General features: G+C 39.2%; 1 long non-coding RNA gene across 1 annotated transcript; it reads right to left on the bottom strand.

The window, feature by feature from the left end:
* Positions 1–5,256: 5,256 nt before the first annotated feature.
* On the bottom strand, positions 5,257–8,422 carry LOC111194461 (uncharacterized). The gene is made up of 5 exons (XR_007428053.1): positions 8,188–8,422; positions 7,291–7,358; positions 6,280–6,325; positions 6,105–6,154; positions 5,257–6,001 (listed from the first exon to the last, which is right to left on the bottom strand). It is a non-coding gene; the product is annotated as an uncharacterized LOC111194461 (long non-coding RNA).
* Positions 8,423–18,012: the final 9,590 nt, after the last annotated feature.

The raw sequence follows: 18,012 nt of genomic DNA, 5'->3' as shown, positions 1-18,012 counted from the left end.
TACTGTACCCACCCGGAGGGAGCAGGGCCAATTGTGCTCCCTCTGAGCGCCGGCAGCTTGATGGTAAAGCTGCATGAGCGGGATTCGAACCTGCGACCTCCTGCTCATAGTGGCAGCACTTTAGACCGCTGGACCACTCGGCGCGTAAATGCTTTTTCATCAGTTCCCTTTAATTATTAACTATAAACTTATACAAAACATTAATGAACCAGTTGTGTATTATTGTTAATGTTTGAACGTGAAATATATTTGTTTATATATGATTTAATGTATATTTTTATTGTAGGTGTGTGACTATAAATATTTTACATATAAAGTTTGGTCTAGAAATCAAGTCATAAAACATTTGAATGGTTAAGTTATAGTTTGAACAGAGCTGTAGACGTAAAAATACAGCTAGTTTTATTTCCAGCACACCTACTGTAGCTACGCTCTATAAATGAGATAAAAAAAAACACATTCACACACTGTCCTGTAGAGATGCTCTCAGGATGTACTGAGAGACTTCATGAGTTACAGTGAGAAACTTATGAGAAAGTGCTGTAGGGAATTTTACTTTTGGGTTTAATAGATTCACTTATTTTATTGTTATATATTTCACTACATCTTTTTTTTATTGAGTTTTGAGTTCCTGCTGTTAATACAAGTTATATATACACAGCCGAGTTAAACACTCAGCATTATCAGCATTAAAACGCTGATCTCTGCAGGGAGATCTGAGTGACTCTTGTCTGCAGAAGCTGTCGCTCCGCGACGTTAAAGGAGCCTCATGTCTTATTTTTCATTTTCAGCAGGTTTAATAGGTGCCTGTACTTCTCTTTAAAAATAAGTAAATCTAAATATAAAATAAATAAAAAAACATTTGTAAATTATTGTAAAATATTGAATTTTTTGTAAAACAAAAAAAAATCTAATTATATGCTCTGTGCTTAATAAAATTAATTTATCAAATGTAATGGCATTTATCCTTTTTAATAAGAGTATTTCCATATGTTCAGTTGAATTTTAGCTGAGGAGCAAATTAATGACTGAATAACAGAAATTAAAGTGTCAGCTACCTGTAATGAACATCTGTCAGTAACAGACACTGTAAATATTAGGGATGCAACGGTGTTTCCACAGTTCGGTTTCAATATATATCAATATTATCTAGCTCCAACATGCATTTTTAGCCCTTTCTATTTCAAATCAACAAGGTGCTCCTAATCACACTTGCAGAGCCAATATTAAACAGAAGAAAAGCACAGATTAGCTATAACTTACAACATATTATTATTAAAACACTTATTCTTACTATTAATCAAAACAGGTACATTTAAATAAAGTTCAGTAATATGAAATGTAAACATGAATGTAAATTGTCAGCCAGTCACATATTTTAAGGAACATACCAAACTGATATCACACTGTGCTTTATACCCTGATTATTAAACTCAACGCTGAAACCAGATTTATGAGCTGAGGCGCCTCTTTAAATGCACTTCTCTCCGTGTCACAGTCACTGATCACACAGCTGAGAAAGGTTTGTTTAATTATCCCTCAAATCTCCAGTCTTCTATCAGAGCGCTGATTCGCTCCTGGGAAATTCAGAAAAAATTCTGATTGGTTGTTGCATGGTTGTAGAGAGACATGCTGAGATAAAGAGGACAGCAGCACGTGCTCAGTCCCTCCTCCGTACATGTGGCCGAGGCTGTGACCGAAATGGCTCCATATTTACTAGTTAGTAGCAGTGCGTCCAAATTACGTCCATATTCCGTCTAAATTAAAGTTGGACGCCGACTTCCACTTTTTGGAAGTCGAAGTCCAACTATATATGGTTGTTTTTTTCTAGTGAATCATCATTTCTTCTTGAGCTACAAGAGAGAGCACATCTATTCTCTTCTACACAACCATGGACCACAGATTCCTTGCAGTGATGGTGCAGCAGCAGAACATACTCCTCCATGTGCTGGACCAGACCGGGAGGAGGAGGAGGCGGCAAAAGATATTTTTATGGACGTCGACGTCCACCTGTACGTGCCGTCCAAATATCCACTAAAATACGTCCATATTAGTCGCCGTCTATTCCAAAAATTTTGGGAGGTACCAAAACCACTTTTGCGTCTAAAGTGGACGGCAACGTCTAAACTACGTCCACTTGGACGGTGCCGTCCAAATATCCACTAAACTACGTCCAGATTGCGTCTAAATATCCACTAAATATCCACTAAACTGCATCCACTGAAATTTGCACGCAATCGCGACCGCAGTGGGACAGGGCCTTTACATTTAAATAAAGGAGGTAGAATTACAGTATATTAGAAAAAAACGTGATTGAAAGTTGTTCTGTTTTGCCATTGAAACCTATGGGGATGGGTGGAGTTACACAGCTTTCTGCAGCCGAACAGCAGGGGGCGCCCGACCTGTGGTGGCTTCACTTTTGAGAGACGATGTCCTGCTATATACAGTCTATGATATATACTGTCAATGGAAGAAACGGAGCGTACAGCGAGCCACCAGGGTTGCCAGATTGTTACAGTGGGATTCAGATAAAACCAATTCACAGGGTGAAAGTGTTTTTTCCAAATCCTCAAAATTACTGAGAAAACCACCCAAACAGCTGATGTTCGTCATATTAACAATATTACAGGGTTTATTCCAACATGATCTTTACTACAATACCATAAATATCTTAAATATCACTGATTACAAAAAATGCTATTCAAATGAGTTTATCTGCATATTTGTATTATATGTTTTGTGCCTTGTATCATTGGACACACGAAACAAAAACGTAAAAACAGTACATAAAAACAACCTCGCAAGCAATGAAAGAAAGAAATAACTTACTCACATATAATAACGAACATAAACACAGCTTCAAATTTCCATCAGCAGGACTAAAAGCTCTGTCTCTGCAGGGTTAGATATCTAACTATAACACTGATGAGTACCCTTTCCATCAGCAGGATTAAAAGCTCTGTCTCTGCAGGGTTAGATATCTAACTATAACACTGATGAGTACCCTTTCCATCAGCAGGACTAAAAGCTCTGTCTCTGCAGGGTTAGATATCTAACTATAACACTGATGAGTACCCTTTCCATCAGCAGGACTAAAAGCTCTGTCTCTGCAGGGTTAGATATCTAACTATAACACTGATGAGTATCCTTTCCATCAGCAGGACTAAAAGCTCTGTCTCTGCAGGGTTAAATTTCCAAACTCTTTACACTTGGTAGTTTTGTTCACCTGTCATCACAGCGTTTCCTCCAAACAATTTCAGACACAACTCGACATTTGGCATGAAACCACCCAATCTGGCAACAGTGCGAGCCGGGGTACGCTGCTATTTGTAAGGTTTTCTTCATGTAGTTCAGTAATGTGAGGATCATCTTTTAAACAGCGTAAAAATAACAAACAGATAAATAACTTCATGATCAGCTCAGAGCTTCACTAACTTTAATTCAGAGCTCAGTTCAGTGTGTTTATGGAGTTTTAAACACGGCTCAGCCCCCTCTCTCACCTGTGTGTGTTTATGCGACCGGTGCTGGCGCATGATAATGATGAGTTAGGCTGTATTCGGAATGGCATACTACATACTACTCGCGTACTAAATCTGCCTAAAGCCAGTATGCAGTACACAGTATGTGACCAAACTGAGGATCTGTAGTGCCCTACAGGTACCCGCATGGTGTACTACTCCGCTCCGATTCCGCAGTGTGCATGGGGAGCTATCTTCGCGGTGTACTGCATCCCAACATGCATTGCAACTGGCTTCTCCAGCTCGCTTCAGAAAAAAACAAGATGGAGGCGAGTGCGAGAGAATTATGGAAATATATATATTTTTTAATTAAGGGAATTATTTTGGAAAGTATTGGCTCACCGCTGTCGAGACCCTCCGCTGCCGCGGCCGAGCGCTCTCCGCGGCCGGGACCCTCCGCTGTGTGCTGCCTTAATGTTGTAAATAATTCCCTCAGTTTTAATAAATTATTCTGTTTAATAAATAATTTCCTCCGTTTTAATAAATCGGTTCTTATTTATTTAATAAATAATTCCAATAAAGTATTCTGTTACTTTAATAAATAATTCCCTTCGTTTAATAAATCGTTCTGTTGATTTAATAAATAATTCCTTCAGTTTTAATGCATATTTTTCTTTTAAATAAGGGAATGATTTGAATACAAATTAATAAAATTGTTTCACTTGTGCAACATGTCTCATTTCTTTTATTGTTGAGATTGTGTAAATATGAATGAGGCTTTAAATGTTTTTTTCTTGTTGGTATTTACATAGATGAAAATAGTAATCTATTAAAATAAATAGGAAAACATATATAACTGGAACATACTTGGGTTGTGGGGGCTGCTGCTAATTGGTTGTTAGAATTGGGTTAGCTGCTAAACTCAATTGCTGTTCTGGACAGTATGCAGATCTCATTAGTCTTAATAATGAAACGGTAGGACATTTTTCATGTTCTTTCTGTTTACAACTCACTCTGAGGAATTCGGAGCACTGACTGGTGTGTCACAGCAGGGCCGTGTAGGGTACTACAATCAAAAGTGTTGCAGTACCGAATACTACATACTGGGCAGTGTGTAGTATGCAGTACATACTAGTGCAGTACGCAGTATAGTAGTATAGTAGTATAGTAGTATAGTAGTATGCCATTCCGAATACAGCCTCAGTGTCCGAATTCACTCCTGTTTCACCACTACTTAGTGAACTTATTAGTATCTCCCTACCTAGCGCTACACTAATGAGGGAGTAGGGAGCCATTTCGGACACAGCCCGAGGCTGCTATCTTACAGGGAGCTCTGTGAAATGAGCAACAGTTGCTGGAAAGACATGTGACTTTCCCGTCAAAATAAAAGTCTGCCTCTAAAATATTAAATTTAAAAATAAATAATTCGTTTTTGAAGTGATTTTACCGAGAAGAAGGTTAGATAAGACAGAAAAGAAGTGGAATTTCACTCTGCCACACAGGTTAGTTTTAAATACCCTCGATTGGCTTGCTAATTTAACAAAAAAATCCATATTGTTAATACACAGAACAAAACATGTTAGCAAATGAAAGTATCTATGCCCATTCTGTTTAATAAAACACTGTTAAAAATAAAATAATGATAATAATTATAATAATAATAATTATTATTATTATTATTGTTATTAATATTCATTTTATTCAATGCAATAAAGACGTGAATGTGACAATAAGATTAAGAAGTCACATCACACTTTGAGAAAGTTGACATTGTTTAAAAAAAATACACAACTTAACAACCAGCATTATAAACTGAGAAGAAAGAGAATAGAAGAAACTAACATTTGGGTTGGGAAATACGTGGTATTATGAGTAAAAATGTAGTACATCCTGTTAATTAATTATGATCTGAGTCTATAGTTTAAGGAATTTTAATGATAGATAATGTTTAAACATTTGTTATTTAATAACTAGTTGAGGCGTATTCATACACTATTTTACAATGTTTGTAACTGTTGTAAGCATGGTTAATTGATGTATATTTATTGTAAATGTTATCAGTATTTTAAATATTTTGTTAAACATATACAGATATGTCTAATAACATGATTTAATGTTAAATTAAAGAAGCATTATGAAAATCAGCCACTGACAGCATGTTATATACTAGGCGAATAGAAGAATCAGTGGATTTCAGAGGTTTGACTGCACTAAAGCTAGTGTTGCTGGGTAATACAGTTTTGCGCTGGGACTTTATCAATATATTCTGACTCAGGACGTACAACTCTTTAATAAAAGTAATATTGTTGTTTCATCTTTTTCTTATTATTATTATCTTTTTGTATGACATTACACAGTCTACGCAGAGATACTGAGCTGAGTGAATAGAAACAATTAACACAGCCAGCCATGACCAACTCAACCAAAATGGGCAGTTTTTAAACTGCAGATCACTTTCCAATGAGCGCGGTGGCAAGGAAAAACTCCCTTCTGTTGTTGTGAAAGTGCTGTGGTTGCCATTCTCCTTGACGCTGTATCTTGATCTGTAAATATATACAGAAAAATATTTTTTACCTGTAAATATTAAAATATTTAGTATTTTTAGTGTTTAACATATTATCATCATATTGGTCCTTAAAAACTTACCGTTTCATTATAGTTGCTCTTAAGGTCCAAACCAGGCTCTCGGTGAGAATCTGATTAAATGTACACACAACATTCACTGCATATGTATAATACAATAAGTTAATAATATAATAATGAGTTAAGCTATAGTGTTCAGTTAGAAAAGAAGTATTTTAGAGCATCTGGACTATCTTACCAGCATCATCATCAGCTGTTATTTTTGCGGCCGAGAGATCCGTGCTCTGCAAAGGAAGAGAGGGCCGTGTTAATGTGATTTAGTAGCACTTTACAAATAACAGTACTTACAACAGTAATAAATATTGTGAAATTTGTTTTTAAAAAAATCAGGTAATGTCATATATCCGCACCAGTATACACTAGTATTTTTATATTTTAGAAATTAATAAGAATTTCAGCTAAACTGATGCTAGCTTGATTTAAATGCTAATCTATGTAATTCAAGATAACTTGCAGTGTAGGTTTTTTTCTTTTTTTTGTGGGTAAATATTTAAAAGGCTTACAACAAGGTTAATGCTGGGCTGTGTTTCTTTACAGTTTCACTAAACCTGTGGACAGACAGACACATGAGCCTTTAGAGTCCTGGGTGAAGAAAAATGTGTTTATCTGACTGTCAAGTCGCATTATCCCTGGAGGACAGTTCATCAAATAATAATTATTTAAGACATTCTGTTGTAAGTGCTGTTAATGTACCCTTATTGTAAAGTGCTACCAAGATTTTATTTTCTGTACACTTGCAGCCATAATTAGGCAGACCAAAATGTTTAAAATGTAAACTTTAAACAAATACATGAAGAACCACAATTTGTAATGTTATATATTTCAACTAGAGACCAATTTAGTCCTGCCAGGCACAGGTTTACGTTTGACCAATATTTCATTTAAATATATTGAGTGATGTAACTTTGTAACAAACCTCTTTTTACACACAAAAAGGTCAATCACATACTCTGAGGGGATTCTAATCATCAGCCTATGTTGCATGAATTAAACCTCACAAATTATGACTTATGCACTAAATATGTATTTCCACACAAATATTTACAACTTAATATACAATCAATTCTCAGTCAGAGCTGATATAATGTTTGAATTTAGTCTCTGATTTACTTACAATGGGGTTAAAACACTCAGGTTTCCCAAAAGCTCAAACAGCATGTGAGCAGCAAACGGTTTGTAACACCTGTACCTGTCTGTAACAATGGCCACTTCTTCTCCCATAGGGTGATCACCAGAGCTTGGGCTCAACGTAGCCCCCTGATGTTGAACAAATGCCATTACAACAACAACAACAACAAAAAAATCTTTTAAAAATGAATGTGACCATGGGATATGGTTACACACTCCCCTCTTCAGACAAAGGAATGTCCCCATAGAATTTTTTTAAGTTCACTACATGGAAATTATCAGACAGTTCGGGATCATCAACCATAGTAACTTTGTAATTCACATTGCCAAGATGCTTTATAACTTTTGCAGGTCCCTTCCAACTTGGCACAAAAATGTTATTCAGCTTTTGACAATGGATGAACTCTGATCCATACTACATCATCCTCTTTAAAGCTATCATGTTTTCGTTTTAGGTTATAGTAACGTGCTTGTTTACACTGTGCCCTCTTTACATTCTCACGTACCTGTTGAATGAGATTTTCATGTCTAGCCAGTGTACCATAAGCATCGTGTTCTGGGTTGACTGCCTAATGAACTAACCGCTCCATTGGCCCTTTCAATTTCCTACCAAGAGCCACCTCAGCTGGAGTGAATCCTGTGCTTTCCAGCCAAGCAGAATTAACAGCAACACTTACAATGCTCTTACAGGGGCTGTGCATTACTGAGAGCGTTCATTCGCTCTGTTAATGCTGCACCCAGATATCGCGGTTCTTCCAGGTGAATACAGAGAATCCCTAATAAATACAGTATGTCTTTTACAACACTTGAACTTTTTTATAGTTTGATGCTCATATTTATTCAACATTTTTCTGCAACTACCTTTATTCTGCTAAATTTTACAAAGTATTTATCTCAGATTTTATTTCTGAGATCCTAGACTAGACACATTTGCCTTCATTACTGATCAAAAATGTACCTGTAGTTTTTCACTCCTAGGGTTCGGGACCGGCAGGGAGATGAAGAAGCAGGAAGCATGCTCTTAGCAAGAAGCTCTTTATTAACAGGATACTGCTCGCTTACAGCTCTTAAAAGTGCTTGAAGAGTAAAACCCGATCTATTAAACACAGCCAAAAACCCCTCAGGTGGCTAAACTGCACAGTGATGGTAGATCCCCCTAATACTCCCAAAACACACCCCCATAATGCCCTGCTGGCCCGGATTAACATAACCCCCCACACACAAACACCCTGTGACGATCTTACTATGTTACCCTGTGACTATATATATGTGTGTGTGTGTGTGTGTGTATATATATATATATTATGGCAAGCCAAACAGGAAATATGTAATAAAAGCTGATATATATATATATATATATATATATATATATATATATATATATATATATATAATGAACGGATTTTCTGCCATTTGATCCATAAGATTAATAATCTGTTCATGGCTTTAGAAAATAACATTTTTATACAACTATGCTAACGATGACGTGAAAGAAACGCGACCCAAAGCCGTGCTGTAATGTTTGGAGAAGTTGCTCCTCTTAATTTAAAAGTACAGAGCTGACTGAATTAGAGCAGGGTCAAAGTAACCTCTTATTATGCAAATATAATACTACTACTAACATTTATAATACATTGTAGATAGTAAGATAGTAGTAAATAGAAATAAGATAGACTATGAGAATTATAATGTATAGATATAACTGTAATTTATATTACACATTTATTATTATTATACAGAGTTTCTAAATGCTTGTTATATAGACAAACTATGAATATTCTTCAGTAAATCCGTGGACTAATATTGGATATCAGTAATTCTAGTTTTTATCTGCTGTTCATTTAATAAAAGCCCCATTCTGGGATGGAATGGATCTTTTCTCACTGTGGAGTTAATAGTTCTGTGCAGCTCCTATAAACAGTACGGTTGTTTGCACGGCACGCGGAAGATTCGCGTCATGCTGGCGCCTGCGCAGTCTCTCACTTTCCCGGTTAACGCCCCACGAGAAGCCGAGCAGGAAGTGACACGATTGGCCGCACCTGGCTCCGTTGAAATCAGCGGGATGGCTTGGTCCAGTTAATATATACTGTCAATGGGGTGTGTGTGTGTGTGTATAAAGGTGTGTACCTTAATTAGTCCCCCCTGGAAAGTCTGCCCTTAGGAACTAAACATCAGGGTTGTAATATTATTCTACAGGAATTATTATTTTAACAGTTTTACGTTGGATCACATTTCAACATTTTTACTACTATTTTTAAACTATAAAATCAATACTGACTTATGATGAACTAAATATTCAAATTATTTCACTCTCACAACTTATAAAGGGTGATTTGTGACAATATCCAAATCTTCTTCTTAATATGAAGTCATTCTGCTGTAGTGGTACTAAAATGAATCCACCTGTTATCACAGATCAATTTCACTTAGTCCTGATAGTACACCACTGGTTTGTGTCACTCATTTAATAGCAGGAGAATATGATGTGTAAATTCAACATAAAGGCCCTTAAAATTATAACAGTTACATTATTTTATTAAAATTAATAAAACAAAGTGACTGGAGTTTAAATTTGGCTAAATGTGGTGATTTATTTTTTTTGACAGCTAGTACAGGCTGTTCAGCTCCTCATCAGATACTAGGCTGTAAGAGTCTCTCACCGACGAATCGTCTTCTGCGACACCCCAAGTAATTTACATATATTTGGGACGGCCAGACCCATTTCTAAAAGGTGCTCAAGGTGTTTTTTGGAAACAGCGCTTTGGACATCCTCTTGCTCCACCAATTGCATCCACCGAAATAGTGGTGGTTCTTTGATCTAGGTCAGTGCTGATGAGTGTGATCAGATTGTGATGTAATGAACACACTTATTGTAGAACACACATGAAACATTAGTACAAGCTTTGAGACCATTTAACACAATTCATATTCAATTATTCACAGTTAAATGTGTTCCCTGTTGATCTCTTCCTGACCAAGCATTAAAATATCATGTTGAATTAAAATGAAAACTTTTTTTTGACCACTGTTGTAAAAAAAGAAAATGAAAGATGGGTTAACACCCACCTCTCGTCCGGGGTACAACTCCCCTACGTGTTCGTTTTGATAGAGTCGCAAACAGGTGGAGTGAAGTTGAAAGCAAACCAAGTATTTATTTCTGAATTCAGGAGAACCATACACACAGAAAGACAGTTTACAGCCGTCCCAGCATAAGTTCTGACCCCCCTCTGATCTGACTCCATGTTTTATACCCCAAAATGACGTGAAACCTGCTGATGAGGCGTTGCTAACGATTAGCTTGTGTTAATATGCATAATTTCACGTGTTAGTACTCAAGTTTCACGTGTCTGACCGGACCACTAGTGTCTGACCTTGACTGTGTTCTTCCAGAATGGAACATCGTGATGATATTTGTCAATACACTCAAGGTAAAATAAACAGTATCTTTTCAATTCTCCCTTTTGACGTATCAACCAGATACGTCAACACATCGTAATTCCTCCAAACATGTATTTACATATGTTCAACACTTGATAAACATGTGAGTGAACATTTAACTAACAAGTGGGAGCGAAAACCTGTCCGGCAGCCTACCAACCAATTTTTGACAGGAAAAATTCTCTCACAGCCCCTTCTGCCCCAGGCGGCCAATATTACTCTGTCAATGGAGGAAGTGACATCATTGCCCAAAAGTCATCCCCAAGACTGGTTGGTTTACAGCATTTCCTCCTGCTCTTCCTCACACTCCAGTATAGGTAGCATATATGGCGGTTTATCGTCTTTGCCCTCCATCATTCGTGTTATTGTTCTTTCTATCAGGGATCTAATACACGGCACACAGCAGCATCCGCATGTAACTAAAATAGCAGCGAATACAGCAATCGCCGAAGCCATAGATACAAATACCCCCTTCCATTGTCCGAAAGTTCTCTCCAGCCATTGAGTGATTGGATTCTCTACCCCCGTGTTTTCTGCCATCTCTCTAGACAGGGCTTTTAGGGCAATTAACGCTTTAGTTACCTTTCCCTCTGGGGCTGTGTTATTAGGGATGACGGTACAACATACATCTCCAAACATATGACAGACGCCACCCTGATTAGCGAGTACCATATCTAAGGCAATACGGTTTTGTATGGTCATTAGTGAAGTTGCTGATAGCTGTTATTGCTGCCCCGGTAATGTTAGCCAGTCTCATTACTTGGTAATTTACGTAATTAATTCTATCGACATTCTTGTTTGGTGTGATCCAAATTAAGATACTTTCCCATCCGGCGGCTATCTGATCTACTAATTTACGCTTGTCCGGTACGCCCCGAGGTACGCCTATTGCGTCTATGTACGTAGGTGTATTTTTGGTTAAGTCAAAATCATAGTCATCTGATCTCCTAGGCCTATTATAATTAGAAATAGTTTTGTGTGCGCCGTACATAGTGATTGGGGAAATTAGTCTTACCATAGCGCAGAGGCCTTGACTACGCGTGGGTAGTCTTAACAGTAGGGTTGATCCTCCACAATAGGGCTGGGCGATATGGAAAAAAATCTTATTACGATATAGTTTTTCATATCAGCCGATATCGATATGTATCACGATATAAATCAAATCACTTTCTGTTACACTTAAAGGTTTCTATTTTTACTCAGAAGTGACAGAATAAGGGAGTTATGGACAAAATCACTAGCAGGCTCAGAGCCTTGTGGACAGACACTAGGATGTTAACATCTTGCCAGGTGGGTACAGCTTTTAAATTAATTTTAAAAAGGGGACAAATATATAAACTAAAAAATATGTAAGACCCTTTACATTATATGTCTGTTTAATTTAAATTGCAATAACACTTTATTTATTTTTATAAAATTATATTTAATCAAAAGATCATTCCCCTCCCTGAATGCAGGCAACTACATAAAGCAAAATACAAGAGTATATCACAGTGTTCATTTTGACAGGTGATTTTGATACAGTCTTAGTCTTTTCACTAAAATGTATAATAGTTTTAGTTACATTTTAGTCTATCGGATATTATTAGTTTTAGTCAGATTTCAGTCTAGTTTAATTTTGGTCATATAAAAAGTATGTATTACATATGTTTTACTGTTTTTCTATTTTCTATTTGTTGTAATTTTAGATAATTTACTGCTTATGTTTTTTTTTTAATAAGAGCCTTTAGTTTTTTTTTCATTTAAATTAAGCTAACATTTAAATATTTAAAAAAAAAAAAGTGGCCTATAATGGAGGTGGGAGGAATAAAGTCAAGTTTCTGAAATGATCCACTTCTACTGCAGTACAGATTTATACTAACATTACTGGCTTTCAGTAGACTAGACTTACATTACTTAAGTGTATTTAAAACTCCAGTTCAGTAACAGCAACGTTTAGCTCTGTTCAAATGCAGCTACACAGATTATATAATCTTCTGTATTTAGTAAAATATCCAGCATAACAGACTCTCTATCTGTTAAAAACTATAAAACACAAAGACAGAGGAGAATGCTGCCCTCAGGGTTTTCTAACAGAAACAGTGAGAGTTAGGAAAAAAGATGGAAAGTGCTTCCTTTCTGTGTGTTTATATACTAACCCCTCACTCGTGCTGAAGTTAACCTTAATTTACACGAAACGTGGATTAACACGGCTAACGTGCGTTACCCATTAGTTTATTAGAATGTAAAAAGCAGTGAAAGCATCTTAGCTAATGATGACAGATTGCACAGATCCCTTTTACACCTAAACATCGCTAACTTTAAACTGGAGACAAGCTAATCTAACTAGCAGCAAACAGAGCAGCGTTTACCTGCCTTCAGAAATCTGAACAAGCTCACCTCTCTAAATATCTTGGAGACGCATGCCTCATATTTAAAAGGTGAGTTTTCCAGTGTAGCGCCGCTGAATAGTATAAATGAAGTTTATCCAGTAAATGGGAGAGAAGGAGCCGCTATGTGAGGAGTTCAGAGTGGAGGGGCTCGGGGGGTGGGGCGGAGGGGGATGGTGGAGAGGGGAGGGGAGGGGTTGTACTGGGCTGAGCAGCAGTTCAGCGTGCTGCCTGATCTCGTGCTGCGCCTTTTCACAACGCTACTTAAACGGGAAATAGAAAATTTAGTTTATCGAATTTCTCGCCCCGACTTATCGCGATATATAGTTTCCTCGATAACTATCGATATCGTTTTATCGCCCAGCACTACTCCACAATAATAATACAGTCCCGCTCTGGCCCATGGCCCTATAAAGTTACCGGAATCGCCATTAAATATAGTGCGGCACTAATTAGGATTTATATTGCCTAAGTGTTTTGGGTTCTTCGTCTCGTCCCCTGCTGTATGGTTAAAACAAGTAAAATTACCTGAATCTGGAATCTGAAATGGTCCTGAGCCGGTGTTATTTGCTATGACTGGAAAAATGTTTGACAGGACAGTACAATTAGCGGGGTTTGGCATACGTGTTAAATTAATCATGCACTGGAATCCTATCGGGTCTTCTGTTGGAAACAATGGTGCTGGACCTAAAAACAATGCCGGTCTAGCAGCGGCACATGCTACACACCCGTCCATGTTAGCTTCTCTTGCTTGTGCATTTATCCATTTTATCCATAAGTTGCTCCCTTCAAACCCTGTACTTAGCTTCATGATCTGTTCGGTTGTCCATGTAGAATAATCTGCTCCCAGTATAGACCGATCCCCCCCATTATTGTCCATTGCATTGTTTGTGGCTTCGTCGGTGTCGATGGTCGGTTTATCTGTAGCTCTAACTTTGATCCATCCCACAGGGTCGTTACCAGTTACATCCACCCCGACCCCTATAAAAAATGCCGAAGATTTTTCCCCATTAGGATCGGATTGCCACTCTAATGCAATGGTTATTAGATTATTTATCGGATCATTATCTCTTTGTATGTTAAGTTTATGCCATTTCTCCCGCTCACGAGTCGCCCAGCGTTCGCTTGGATCCCAATTGACATGTGTCGACCTAATTACGTTTTCCCACTTGTTACAAGGTCTGGCCTTATAAGCTGCTTGGTCGGTGTTATGGTTACACTTAAGATCATCATCACGGGACCAACACAAATACACCGCTTCCCCCTTGGACCCCAGCTTACCACAAGTCACTACGTCACATAAGTTCACTGTCCATGCGGTCGTCTCACCCCAATAATAGTCTAATTCTATACCTCCCCAGCGCCTGATGCATTTTGAGTTAGGCTGATTGATGGTTGATCGTTTGGTCCTATTAAGCTGTGTGGGCAGGTCTTTAGTTGTTGCGTTTCTCGGGTGTACGGTTGCCGATGTATTTACAATTGTTCCCTCTACCGTTATTAGTTGTTCTTGCTTTGAGACAATGGCCAGTGTTATTATCATTATACCCATTAAGGTAATGGTTATTATTACCTGGAGCCATATTGGAATAATTGGAGGAAGTGCTGGTTCGTTATGGTGTCCGTGCTTTGTCCTGTTCCACCCCTTTTTCCCGTACCAAGCCATTATTAAACCATAAATGTGTTTTCCCTCTAAGGTTCCCACTATTTAGTAAACTGTTATCTATAGCCCTATATGTGTAAGTGTTAAGGTTACAGAGTGTATTTCTTTTTTTTTTTTTACAATTCCGTTTTTTGAAGAGTCCAAGGCAACCTGTAAAGAAAAAATAATCTGTTCCCCCTAATTTAGCAAATCACAGTCTATGACCTTATATGTGTAAATATATATAAATAAATATAAATCGGTCTACTACAACCAGGAGATACCTGTATGTGAGTGATGTAATCTACCACTAATGCTGTCATGAATGGGTGCCACCATTGTTTTAGATTTTCCAGTGTTTGTTGTCTTCCTACGTGTGCTACTGTGTGTGCTTCTTCTAAAACTGCTTTCGCTAGTGACATTGGTAATACCGCTTGTCCCTTTTGCGATGTCCACACCTGACTGTTTGGGCTAGCCCCCTTTGCTAACCACGTTGACTTCTCCTCTGGGCTTGCTTGGTCCTGCATCTGTCTGAGCTCTTTTCCGGTTGGAATTGGCTCCCATGGTACACTGGAGTCCAACACAAGCATGGTGTTGGGTTCCGTGTATCCTGCTGCTCTTTTTGCTGCTCTATCTGCTGCCTCGTTTCCTCTATTTATCAATGTGTCTCCCTTTTGGTGTCCTTTGCTGCTTCTAAACGCATCAGTTCTGTCTTGTGTTTGACTGGTTTCCCTGAGCTTGTGACATACCCTGCCTGTTTCCAGTGTGGAATGTCTACATGAGCAGCTGACACCACCCACGCTGAGTCGCTCAGTACTGTAACTTCCCTTCCTTCTGCTAACTCTAGTGCTGCAATTACTGCTAATAGTTCTGCTTTCTGTGCTGATAGTTTTTTTTTCACTTCTCTTGCTACGACTGTCTCAAACTCATACGTCTCCCCCTTTGCTTCCTGAACTACTGCATACCCTGCTCTGACTTCACCTGTGTCTGCTCTGTACCCACACCCATCTGTCCACAAATTCCACGACCCTGGAATGGGTGTGGCCTGTAAATCTGGTCTTACTTTTCCTATCCTTTCTACCTGTTCTTCACACTCATGTGGTGGGCCTTCCGTGATTCCCTCTGCCATGTTTACCCCCTCATGTGTGTAGCTGATGTTGGGTGCAGTCAGTGCTTTGTGGATGCGTCTCTGTCGCAGTGGAGTGAGTGTGAACATTTGTGAGTTTATGTACGCTACTACTCCGTGTGTAGTTAGTATGTGCAATAGGTATCCTGCTACAAGATGTGCTGTTTTTTGGACTAATATGGTCAGTCCTGCTACATGTCTTGTGCACTGTGGTTGTCTCCTCTCTATAAGGTCCAATGGAACACTTAAGTACATTAGCACTGCTCTACCTTCCCCCTTTTTCTGAAACAGTACACCGTTGACCAAAGTGTCTGTTTCAGAAACATCCATGTAAAAAGGCAGTGAATAGTCTGGTCTGGCTAGGTCAGCTGCAGTAGATAAGGCTTGTTTAACATCTATAAACGCCTGTTCTGTCTCTACGGTCCAAGTCAGTTTACCAGACAAATTTCGCATTCCTAGAGATTTCACCATGTCTCTAAGAGGTTGTATTCGTCCTACAAAGTCAGGAATGTACTGTCTGCTATAACCCGTCAGTCCTAAAAATGCTAGCATGTCTTTAACAGTCTCCGGTCTTGTGTGTAACAGTATAGCGGACCTGTGTGTGGCTGACATGCCCGTGGACCCCTGTGTCACTACCCGTCCCAGGAAAGTTACCCTAGATCTGCAACACTGTAACTTTTGTTTGGACACTTTGTACCCTGATTTCGTTAAACATTGTAGCACTGCCTTGGTTGCCTCAAGGCAGATTTCTGGTGTTGTGGCACAAATAAGTGCATCATCCACATACTGGCTCAAAATGGAGCCTTGTGGCAGTTGGCATGATTCCAGGCTCCGCCTTAGAGCCTGATTAAACAATCCCGGCGATAGGGCCAATCCTTGAGGTAACCTGGTGTATCTGTATTGTGTACCTCTGTGTGTAAATGCACATATATCTCTGCAGTGCTCGGCTAGGGGCACACAGAAAAATGCGTTTGCTAAGTCAATGCATGTAAACCATTTCATGTCCGGACCCAATTCTGATAGGGCAGTATATGGGTTAGGAACTGGAACAGTGGGTGTAGCTTAAGCTGCATTTATTGCTCTTAGATCATGGGCCATCCGATATTGGCCAGGTTCCTTTTTTGGAACCGGCAAAATCGGTGTGTTCCATGCTGATTGGCACGGTTCCAAGACTCCGGCCTCCACCAAGGCCTGGACCGTATTGTCTAAAGACGCTACAGCATCTGGCTTTTGTCTGTATTGGGGAATCCAAATCGGTTCTGTTGTTGTCATGTGAAATGAGACTGGTGTCTGATTTGTGTATCCTACGTCGTCTGGACCTGTAGACCACAATGTGCCAGGCAGTGATTTCAACAATGCCTCTGTGAGTGGGTGATCTGAGTCCTCACAACCATGGTGTCTAGGTAGCAATTGATGTTGCAATGTGACTGGGGCAGTCGAGTTACCAGTGATGTGGTATGTCTGTCTGGCTTGTGAAAACATGAGACCGGGCAGCTGGGTCGGGACCCAATCCGTGGCCTCATTTGCTCTTTTCACCATAGGACCCAGCTGTCTAGCCTCATGTCTAGGATGTAGAGCTAGTGAAATGTGTGGTGCTGCTGTGTCTGACATTTTATACCAAGTGTACTGAAATGGAGTCAGTTTAACTGGTGATGCTACACCTTCAGGACCAACAAAAATCCCGTTGGTCTCAACAGACCACTCAGAACCCTCCAATTCTGTCTGAAATGTGTCATGGTAAGTAAAGTCTCCCCCTACATCATAGAACAGGGTGACATGGAATGGGTCAGGCGGCGGTGCATAGGGTGCCATGGCTTTGATCCAAGGCGACCACTGTTGGAACAAGTCAATTAATGGTGGTGTCGTGTCTGTGAGTTCAGACAATAGTCCCCAGTAAATGTCCACTGATTCGTCTTGTTCTGGTCGTACCAAGTACATTCCATCAGTGTACCCCATCACCCCCACAGTCTTTTGGCCATCCAGCCATGTAAGTGTAATTCCGTCAGGTTGGCACAAAATAGTGACTCCCATTTTCATTAGCAAGTCTCTACCACAAATGTTCAAAGGTGCCTGTGGTGCAAGCATGGGTTCTGCCCTTGCCCTGCTGTCCTGGTGCTCCTCTGGGCCCCGTCAGTGTCCACCCCATGGCTCCATGCTGTACTGACCAGCAGGATGTTGGGGTGGGGCTTGTTGTGAGTATGTGGCATGGTG

This window comes from Astyanax mexicanus, chromosome 21, assembly GCF_023375975.1.
Source record: "Astyanax mexicanus isolate ESR-SI-001 chromosome 21, AstMex3_surface, whole genome shotgun sequence".
Taxonomy (NCBI): domain Eukaryota; kingdom Metazoa; phylum Chordata; class Actinopteri; order Characiformes; family Acestrorhamphidae; genus Astyanax; species Astyanax mexicanus.
Note: the sequence above shows the minus strand (reverse complement) of the source record. Positions and strands in the feature narration are given on the sequence as shown.